An 11562-nucleotide genomic window follows, 5' to 3' on the forward strand; every position below is an offset into this window, starting at 1 on the left:
TGTTCCAAATGGGAAGGAGGCCAAACGTTATTCTCCAGCCCCCTTATTTTCTACCAAGAGCCAAAGCAGCGGCTGGAGGCTTGGATCCAGGCAAAGAGTCAAGCTAAGTGACTGATTTGGCCCTGGGGGAGCAGCTAGGAGGTGCCCCCCCATTTCCTTTGCAGGAAGAAAAGCCATTTCCTTTGCAGGAGGAAAAGGCTCGCTGTAGGGCATGACACTCCCAGTAGAGAACAAAAAAGGCAACATTGATATCTGCCTCCTCCCAGGGCCTTCCGGCCCTGCTGATCTTCCAAGGAAAGAACCCAAAAGAAGCAACCTCTGTATTAGGCCCTCTCCCAGGGCCTTCCATCCCTGCTGAGACTCAGAGAAAAGGACCTAAAGAGGCAAACTCTGCATCGGGTCCCCATCCAGGACATCCCATCCCTGCTATGAGCAATCTCCCAAGTATGGGCAATCCACACTTGGGGGAAAGAACTCAAAGAGACCATAGGCGGAACTGGGGTGGGGCAGCCAGGGCAGGTGCCTTAGGTGCCACTGAGGTGGGGGCGCCACACTAGTTCCTGCCACCCCCACCCCATTGCCCACCTGCCCAGCCCCAGGGCCCCTCAGCCACTTGCCTCCAGCTCTGGCCTTGGATCGGAGCAGCCTGCAAACTGCAGAGCTCTTCTCTCCCCACCTCTCAGATGATTGGCGGGTGGGCGGGGCTTCCAGAGAGGCCTCTGAATAGGCCTCTCTGAAGCTTGAACTCGGCAGGCCCCAGCAAGCCAGGAAGGAGGCTGGCAGAGCTCCCTGCAGCAGACCAGACCATTCAGCACAGCTTTTGCAAGGTAGGCTGTAAATTCCTTTTTGTGGTTACCCCCGTATATAGGGATCTGCTTGCCATAGGGCTTTGATATGGGTGGTGGGGCGAGACTGAGAAGTCTCTGAATATTTTATTTAAAACAGACTGGAAAATGTGCTGGCTTTAAAAACAAAAACTATCTAAGGCTTATAAGTGGCTTGTTTCATGTCAGAAAATTACAAAAACTTCTGGAACAAATATTTATTTATTCATTCTTTCTTTCATTCATTTATATATGCACTTACAGGTGAAACTCGGAAAATTAGAATATCCTGCAAAAGTCCATTAATTTCAGTAATGCAAATTAAAAGGTGAAACTGATATATGAGACAGATGCATTACATGCAAAGCGAGATAACTCAAGCCTTAATTTGTTATAATTGTGATGATCATGGCGTACAGCTCATGGAAACCCCAAATCCACAATCCCAGAAAATTAGAATATTACATGGAACCAAGAAGACAAGGATTGTAGAATAGAACAATATCGGACCTCTGAAAAGTATACAGTGTACTGTGCTTGACTGGCCAGCAAACTCGCCTGACCTGACCCCGTAGAGAATCTATGGGGCATTGCCAAGAGAAGGGTGAGAGACATGAGACCAAACAATGCAGAAGAGCTGAAGGCCGCTAATGAAGCATCCTGGTCTTCCATAACACCTCATCAGTGCCACAGGCTGATAGCATCCATGCCATGCCGCATTGAGGCAGTAATTGCTGCAAAAGGGGCCCAAATCAAGTACTGAATACATATGCATGCTTATACTTTTGATTCCAGTGGAAATATTTAGAGGCTTTTATTGCACTGCAGTTGCAACAGGTAATCAGTGGGCTTTACACTCTCAAACTGATTACCCTTTGGTTACAGGTGCATCTTACATTTATACAAACAATCTGAATGATGCTGACACCCTAGACATAGTATACGTGGCAATAAAATGGTGGACTAAGTATCTAGTACGCATGCGAATGATTCATCGTTCATCTGGTGATCACCCCTTATTTGGTTACATCCTGTTTTCTTTAACTGTCAGCAAAGAACAGTGAGAACCCTGTGAGAACCAAGTTTCCTTAGATACATTTTAGTGGAGAGAGATAATGACGTTGATCATGAGAAGCCGTGATGGCTCTGAGCTAGGCTAGGGTTACTTTAAGTCAGACTGAGGTTTTCTAAGTAAAATGGAGTTACGTTGGTTTTCTAAAACACATCATAGGCATTAAAAGTAGCACAAATATATAGTACTCAATGTATATCACTATATACTGTGAAGTGTGCATGTGTGTATTCAGTGAAATGTATTTCCAGGCAGCATACTTATTTTGGAATATCAGACTTAAATCCTTGGGGGCCTGGGATGTGTGGAGGCCCTGGACTTTGAGGGGCTGGGGGCCCATTTTAAAATCTCATCTTGGCCCATTCCAACCTTGCTATGCCCCTGGTGGTCACTACACATGGGTTTCTGCACAACACCTGCACAGAAGAAACTCCCATGTAGAAAATGTGTCTCTTGTAAATTGACCCTGAATTTTCCATCCATGACTGGGATATCTGAGAGTTAGAGTCAGTAATAAAAGAACAGCACACTGCTTGTGACAGGAAGGGGCAAATTACAATGATTTCTTAGTCTGGCAGGGGCTGGTTTTGGCCGTGGCAGAACTTGGCTGCCTGCTCCTGTTGCAAATGCCTCTGTCTAGTGTGGCAAACTAATGTATCCTCCTCCCTCTTTGTGTCAAAGTAAGCACTGGTGTGGTGAATGCACATATACCCCATCATGAGCCAACAGTCATCATAAGACAAAGGCTGGCAGGAATCATTCACTGGTTTATAGACACGCCCCCAACACCAACACCTTCCTCTTCCCCTATTTTGCTAGTGGCTATTTGGGCAGGTGATCCTCTAGGACAGGGCTGCTCAACTTTGGCCCTTCCGCAGATGTTGGCCTACAGTTCCCATAATCCTTGGCTATTGGCCACTGTGGTTGGGTATTATGGGAGTTGTAGTCCAAAAACAGCTGGGGGGCCTAAGTTGAGCAGGCCTGCTGTAGGACAAAGTCATGTTTTTTTTTTTTTTTAAGAATGAGATGAGACAGAGAAAATGACACTTCAAATCCTTGCATAACTCCTGACTGTTGTTCTAAGTCTTTTACAGAGATGGCTCATGTTTTCAGGTTTTGATCAATAACCATGTCTAGATGGTACAGTGTTCCTTTTAACAAGGATTTCCAGATATTATTGACTACAAGTCCCATCATTCCTGTTTGGACAGGGGTGCAATTTCAGTGCTTGCCCTAGGCGCTATTTTCCCTTGTTACGCCTCTGATTGACAGGGCTATTCCCCACCCACCCCTCCTTTTGTCTTCTGTAGTCCCATGTGGCTGACCTGTCCCTGCAATGGCAAAACTTGTGAACCACTGGCTTAGACATCATGTCCCACCAAATTACATTGTGGCCTAAATTACGTTAGACTGCTCAACTTGGGCAACAAAACTTAGACACCACTATAACTCATAAAAATCAGAAGAAAAACAAAATAGCTCTTCAAAAGAGCCCTGAACAAGTCAAGATATTCTTTCTAAACCTTTGGAAAGAAAAACCTGTGTAATTACAGAACTTTCCTAACCAGCTTCTCGAAAAGCTTCTTCACAGAATTTATACCATGGCTTTTAGCAAGAGCTTCGGAATTGCATTGAGCTCCCAAAAATATTTGGGTATTTCTGTCTCAAAATGCTGTCTTCCAAATCCCTTTGCAAGGTCAGTTTGTATTTCAATCACACTGAATACAACACATACATTACTAAACCATTCATGCTCAACAGCTTTTTGCATATCTTATCTTCTGCTAATCACTCAGTGCCTCAGCTGGAGTGGAGAGAGTCAGAGAAGTCAATTTGAATTGCAATGCTTTCCCGAAGAACAAAGCATTCTGTCTGAAACACAGTCATTTCGATTTGGAAATAAAAATCCCTGTTTTTAAATTCTTGATTTTGTTTTGGTTACAAAACCTCCGAAATTGCCATTTTCGGACACAAAACGTTTTGTACTCAAATCGAAATGCACAAGCCTATAAGGTGGTAATTGCCAAACTGTGGGGCTGAGTGCCAGGGGAAAACTACTAGTGTGCTGTGAGAAAATAATTGATTAAAAGCTCCTGTGAGTCCAAAGTATTCATTCACAGAGGAGGCTGCCTGCTGCTTCTCTGCATAATTGAGCAGTCTGCCAGAACACTGACTCATGCAGAAGCATGGGGTAGCTTTCTCTAAGAATTGAATGAGTGGGCAGATGGCTGCCCTGGCCCCATGTGTGCTGGCTATTCTCTGGCACTGAGGGCAGGGGGAGACACATGGGTGGGCAGCAATGGGACCTTCCAAACTCAGTCCGCTGAGTCACCTCATAAAATTTTGTTGGTGCCTTTGGTGCTGCAAAGGGGGGGGGGGGGCGCACGCAATGTTCAAGTATGGAACATAGACCCCTTCAGATCTTGCTACTAGGGATGTGCACGGAACCAGCTGGCCCAGTTTGGTTTGAGTCCAAATTGGACCCAAAGCGGACTAGGTCAGTTTGGTCCGGCACCCCTTTGAACCCACCCTGGTCTCGGGTGGTGGTGGTGGTTCGCGGACCAAAAAGTAAAAAAAAAAATCAACTTACCCCCTCCAGGGGGGCTTATCCGAGGCAGCGTGTGTGTGTGTGTGTAGGTTCCCCCTCCCCTCGCCAGCCTCTGTTATGCACACAGCACCCGTTTTGGGTGGTCTTTGGCCCTTTACAGGCCTTTCCCCCGGCACTGTGGCCATTTTGGAGGCTGCCACTCATGCGCAAGTGGCCTTTGCATGGCTGGGTAGGTAATGAAAGGGCCATTTGCACATGCCTGGCAGCCTCCAAAATGGCCACTGCGCCGGGGAAAAGGCCTGGAAAGGGCTGAAGACTGCCCAAACCGGGCGATGAGTGCATAACAGAGGCTGGTGGGGGGATGGGGAACCTCCACAGACCCACTACCACCACCTTGAAGAAGCCCCTGGAGGAGGTAAGTTTGGAAATTTTAACTTTTTGGTCCCCAAACCCCCCAAACAGCCGGGGGTGGTTCAGCTCGCCCCCAAATTGTCGAACTGAAACGGCTCTAAGTCAAACTCATTTGTTTCTGAATCTCTTCACACATCCCTACTTGCTACACCACTGGATAGAACCAGGAGGGTCCTTACCAGTACCAGCATTATTATAACATTCACTTTGGGTATCCATTTTGTGACCTACCTAGCCAAATACGACTACTTACATAATCCATTCCCTCTCAGCCTCAGCTTCCCAATACACATTACTGTCCCATATGGAGACAGTAATATGTATTCAATTAACCAGATTGTAAGGATTACAACATGATAATATATGTGAAGTATACAAACACTGATATACAAATGTAGAGTATTATTATTTATTGTGACTTGGCAGATACTTGACAGTCTTGGTGCTTTTTGCAGTCCCTGGCAAGCATAAAAAACAAGAGGTTTACTGAATCTCTGGTGTGCCACCGTATGTTGTTGCTAGTTAGATATTATATTCAGCTTCTTGGGTCACAAGTTGTGAAGGCCCAGCAAAGGCAGTTCCAGGGGAGAGAAGGCAAAAGGGGCAAGTGTCCTATTTGTTTCAGAAATTTAACATGCGAAACGCAGCTTGCTCATCCAGAAATGCAGTTTGCCCCACAGTTTTTGTTTTTGCTGCTGCCACTGAGGCCTTGGAATATTGGGCCTTCTATATTCCCCAAAGTTGCTAATGAGAACTAAGCTGGTCAAACAAAAAGCTGAAGGGACAGCTGGTGACATCCAGATAGGACAATCTGTGTTAGAAGGTCTCTAGTGTGGCCAGGATTGAGGATTTTCAATCAAAGCTCCTCTGAATCTAAAAATTTGGTCTGCTTTAAGCCAGTTCGACATCAGGCATTAATACTTCACATTCTTTATTACAGCTTTTTCTTTACTAATTCTTTAAAAGAAATATTATTTTGCAGCAATGCATTTCTTTCTCACTTATTCTACACACTATCTATTCTATCAATTGAAATGGATCATATATTAAACCTTTGTGATGTAAAGGGTAGTGGTATAATACTTATTTGGGGGCTACTGATGCCTGTATGAAAGCTGATGTGTATGCATTTGCTATTTTGGAATCTAAGAGTCCACAGTCTTTATATAAAATGATTCCAGTTCTTTATTATTGATCGCTACCCTGAACACATTGAATGTGAGCCTCAGCTCTGATAACAACCATTTTCTGATGTCATTGGCATGTAATTTAGGGGTGTGAACGCAACCGCCAAACTGCGGTCCGGCACTGGGATGGGGGGTTGCTTTAAGAGTGGAGGGAGGGTTTACTTACCCCTCCTGCTGCTTTCCCACTCTGGTGCCCGTAATTTTAGTAGTAATTGGGGCAGCAGGATACCTCCCTGCTACCCCTCCCCCCACTTTCGCTATGAAAAGCTCCCAGGAGTCCTCTGCACGCACGCACATTGTGCACGCGCTTCACGTCTCTGTGATGTGTGTGCACGCGCAGAGGACTCCTGGGAGCTTTTCATAGCAAAAGGGGGGAAGGGGCGGCAGGGAGGTATCCTGCCGCCCCAATTACTACTAAAATTATGGGCGCCAGAGCAGGAAAGCAGTGGGAGGGGTTAATAAACCCTCCCCCTGCTCTTAAAGCAACCCCCCCACCCAAACCGAACCGCCCAGGTCCGGACCGGTCCGGGCACATCCCTAATGTAATTGTGTGTTATATTCCCTGCCACATGGACCTGCTTTAGGAGTCTGCTTCAGCTGCAATATCGCATGTGTCTTCTTATCCCACTGTAACGTAAGTTACAATGTCAGATCAGCCTGTCCAGCTTTTTCCATATACAATTCGTGTTTTATTGTGGTATAGTATTTTGTTAACCATAAATTAAGCTGTCATACATCCGTGTGTTAGCATATTTTGGGAAGCGAAAACAAACTATAAAAGCAAACATTTAGTTCAGTGTTTAGGGTTTCAAGCCTCTGCAAAAATATCCCAGATACTGCCCTCACCTTCTCAAATCAAGGTTGATCCTAGAGTTCACACATGGAATCACAACAAATGTTTCTTAAGAGACTTGTGGCTGAATGAAACAGCTGGAAGGCCCAAGTTGTGCAGCCCCGGGTTAGGTGAACCACTCAGGGCTGCTGGGTGGCAGGAATAAGCATGACTTGTCCCCATAGCTAAGCCGGGTCTGCCCTGGTTGCATATGAATGGGAGACTTGATGTGTGAGCACTGCAAAATATTCCCCTCAGGGGATGAAGCCGCTCTGGGAAGAGCAGAAGGTTTCAAGTTCCCTCCCTGGCTTCTCCAAGATAGGGCTGAGAGAAATTCCTGCCTGCAACCTTGGAGAAGCCGCTGCCAGTCTGTGAAGACAATACTGAGCTAGATAGACCAATGGTCTGACTCAGTATATATGGCAGTTTCCTATGTTTCCTATGATGCATAACATGGAATTTGCCTTCTTTACAGTTGCCGTGCACTGAGTTGACACTTTCAGCGAGCTGTCTACCACTACCCCAAGATCTCCCTCCTGGTCAGTCACTGACAACTCAGACCACATCAGTGTATATGTGAAGTTGTGTGTGTGTGGGGGGGGGGTGTTGCCCCAATAATATATCACTTTACATTTGCTTACACTGAACCGCATTTGTCATTCTGTCTCCCACTCACTCAGTTTGCAGATATCTTTTTGGAGCTCCTCACAATCTGTTTTGGATTTCACTACCCTAAATCATTTAGTGTTGTCTGCAAATCTGGCAAATCCACTGCTTACGTCAACTTTTAGATCATTTATGAACATGTTAAAGAGCACTGATTCCAGTACAGATCCCTGGGGGGATCCCACCTCTTACTTCCCTCCTATTTATTCCTACCCTCTGTTTCCTGTCCTTCAACCAGTTACCAATCCAGACATGGACCTGTCCCCTTATCTCATGATTGCTAAGTTTACTTGAAATCCTTTGATAAGGAATTTTGTCCAAAAGGTCTTCAAAATCTAAGCATACAATGTCACCGGGATCACCTTTATCTATGTGCCTATTAACACTCTCAAAGCACTCCAAAAAGTTAGTGATACAAGACTTACCCTTACAGAAGCCATGCTGGTTCTCCATCAGCAAGGCCTGTGCTTCTATATGTTTCACAGTTTTGTCCTTAAGTATGTTTTCCACCAATTCACCCAGCACAGAAGTTAAGCTAACTGGCCTGTAATTCCCTGGATCCCTACCAAATCCCTTTTTGAAAACTGGAGTTGTTTGACGTTTTGGATAGACTGCAATGTAATGCTGGTAATCCGTTACTAGTTGTCACTGTAGTGTTGTTTGCATACTTAAGAACTTCATGGAAGAAGAAGCTAGAAGAACAGAACAGATACTTTATTGCGGTCATAGACCAATACATAATAAAATATACATACATAAACATACATACTTGCAGAAACTCAACGAAGTAAATCACACAAATTGCAATGCAATATTAACAGATTAAACCTAAGATGGTTATGGGAAGCTCCAGACAGATCTTGCTGGTAACCAAAAGGAACAAAGCACCCTCCATTACAATCATAGAATAAGAGTCGCAGAAAAAAGAAAGCAAAACATTACTGAAAACCTACGAAGCTAGAAGAAACAAAGACAATACTAGAAAATTGCCTCCATTCCTTTTATGTGACAGAAAAAGTGAATCATTTCCCATTACTGAGTGGAAAGACTGCACAAATAAAAGGAACTACATGAAAGCCCTTGCAAAAGAAAATGACTATTCCATATTCAAGTAGAAGGTACTGTCCAACCCTGTTGGTTTTAATGTAAATGATCATATAGCCACAAGGTACATACAGGTATGAAAAACAAACTCATTGGCATCTTTGATAGTATAAACGAAGCCTTACCCTGTGTAGTTATCCAGGAATCCAGGAAGTTATTTAGGAATCCAGAAAAGTTACTGACCCCAGTGGCACCAGAGTTTATTAGAGGGAGAGGGGAGGTTCCAGCACCTGATCCCCTTCTCCTCTCTCACCCTGGTGCTGCAGCACAGACTCATGGGGCCTCAGCACTCTTTAGCCCTCATCTGCCTCTAGCCCATTATCAGGGGCGTAACTACCATTAGGCAAGGGGAGGCAGTCGTCTTGGGGCCCCACTGCCTCGAGGGGCCCCCCAGAGGCACATCACATGACTCCCCACCCACCCATGTTGCACCCCCTATGAATTATGTTGAGTCTCTTGGAGATCGGCAGGAGCAGAGAGTAAAAAAAACTAGATTGTGAAGTGTGTTTGTGTGTGTTTATCAGCGAGGAGCCCATTTTAAAATCTTGTCTCTGGGCCCCCTCCAACCTTGCTACATCCCTGCCCATTATCATAGGCCTTTCACCCCCTAAATAGCCTGGCACAGTCCCCACAACTCTCATGAGCACTGGGGCCACAAACAGGACCAGAGGTGAGGTCTCGCAAGAGTTGCTGGTTTTCTCTCCCTCTTTCTAAGCTTTTCCCATTCTGACCAGGCCAACTGTGGTCTGCCGACGCAGCCGGTGCATGACCCAACATGTCTCATTGGGTGCCGTTGGGAAGCATGCACACAGCCTTGGATAGGCCCACCCGACTCTCAAGATAAGGCTCGCCTCCGTTTTCCCACTCCTGCCCTTTGCCTCCCAATACCTTCTATCTAATTTCTCTCTATTGTTCACTCCATTCCCATATTCATGGTTTGGGTTAATTGTGCACCATGCCATTCTGGAAACAAGAATCCTATGGGTCAGAAAACATCTGTTCATTAAGAACACCTTTTTGGTCAAAGTGAAGTGAAATCCCGCACTTCCTTAAGACTATATCATAAGACTCCTAATGGTCAGTGTATGTCTATACGGGACACGGAGAGGACAGCTTCTAGAAAGACATAGTTCCACTTAATTTAATATAATGTTTTGCTTCCAGGATTGCTTTTACCTGAAATAAAGTTCTCCATCCTCAAACTGCTAGAGGAAAAAATTCCCACTGAAAATACTGGAGCAAGATGAATTTACATCCCAAGAAGATTTGGCCTTTAAATTTAAGTGATGAACACAATTACACCTTTGGCTCAACTCCTAATCCAGCATCCAGATGGCTCAATTAGTAATATTGTAAAGGATTCTTTCATTATTTATGCTGATTCAAATGTACCTAAGTGGTTTTTAACAATTGCATTTACCCCACTATGGGGAGGGAAAAGAGGGGTGGAAGGGTAGGGATTGCTTTACAAAACAAGTAATAATAATAAAGCTGTTACACTCAGCCAAGAGACCTTTTAGTAAATCATTTGTTCTGCAGTTTGACAATATTTACAGAGGTTTTTACATGAATTATTTACTGGAGTTTTTATAACACAGAACATACTGTACACAAAATGGGAGGAGGGGGAACACATTAAAGTAACAAACCCAGAAACAACAATGACAGATGGGAATGGTTCTTACAAAAAGAAGTTTGCGTTCTCTTTTGTGTATGCTCAATAAAGCAAAAGAGCAATCAAAATGACACACAGGGAATAACACTCAATGAAAAAGATACTCGTCAACTAACAGTATCTAAAAAGGATTAGACAAGTTTATGCAGGAGGTTTATAGGCAGTATACCTCTGGGTACCAGATACTGGTGATTGCCATACCCATCACTGGCAAAACCATCATGTGAGCTTCCAAAGGTGTCTAGCTGCCAGTGGCCAGTATTAGAAACAGAATGCTAGGTTAGATAAACCCTTGGTATCTTCTACCAAGGCAGTTCTTATACTCTTATTAACAGGGCTTCCTGCCCAGCACTCTGTTCTTTGCACCATATCCATCCATATCTGCTGAAGAGGGCTAAAGCAAATTCACATGGCAATTGTGCATGTGGCCTAGCAAAGAACATAAGAAAATCCCTGCTGGATCAGACTCAAGACCTACCAAGTTCAGCATCCTGTTTCACACAGTGGCCCACCAGATGCCTCTGGTAAACCTACAGGCAAGAGATGAAAGCAACTGCTTCTCAGACGCATCCTGCCTCAGAGTCTGAAGGCAGCCTAGGGCCATCAAGACTAGTAGCCATTGCTAGACCTGCCCCCAAGGGATGTCCACAAAATGTTTTGGCACCTCATTAGAGAGGTGCCAAAACTATTTGGGTTTCTGCAGCCTAAATGTTTCAGTAGGGGGCGAATGGTAACTTTACGGAGCAGGTACGCAGGTCCTTACCTGATCCTCCTCTGCCCCACCACCGTACCGGTCATGGTGCTGTGCTGCTCAAAAGGCCATGCACGGCTGCTTCCCTGTTCTCAGCAACCTATGTGCAGCACTGGCAGGCACATGGCGTCCATGCATGCATGGGTGCCATTTGAATGGTCAGCAACACCATGCTGACCATGCAAATGGCACCCACGCATGTGCATGCAGACGCCATGTGCAGGCTTCTGGGAACAGGGAAGCAGCTGTGTGCGGCCTTTTGAGCAGCACAGCGCCACAACTGGAAAGGCGATAAGGCAGAGGAGGAGCAGGTAAGGACCTGAGTATCTGCTCCATAAAGCTACCGCTCTCCACCCCCAGCTGCCTGCCCAAAACATGTCATGCATACCCCGACTGTCCTCCATGAAGAGTGACTGAGGCGGGTCTCACGATCCGTGAGATCTGCTTTGTCCAAAACTGCGGGGAGAGCAGGCTAAGCTCGCTCTCCCCACA

General features: G+C 45.4%; 1 long non-coding RNA gene across 1 annotated transcript; it reads left to right on the forward strand.

The window, feature by feature from the left end:
* The first annotated feature begins 757 nt into the window (after positions 1–757).
* On the forward strand, positions 758–10082 carry LOC128323512 (uncharacterized). Its single transcript, XR_008306303.1, has 3 exons — positions 758–827; positions 7350–7413; positions 9809–10082. It is a non-coding gene; the product is annotated as an uncharacterized LOC128323512 (long non-coding RNA).
* The last annotated feature ends 1480 nt before the right edge of the window (positions 10083–11562 follow it).

The sequence above is a fragment of the Hemicordylus capensis genome, chromosome 4 (assembly GCF_027244095.1).
Source record: "Hemicordylus capensis ecotype Gifberg chromosome 4, rHemCap1.1.pri, whole genome shotgun sequence".
NCBI classification, from domain to species: Eukaryota; Metazoa; Chordata; class Lepidosauria; order Squamata; family Cordylidae; genus Hemicordylus; species Hemicordylus capensis.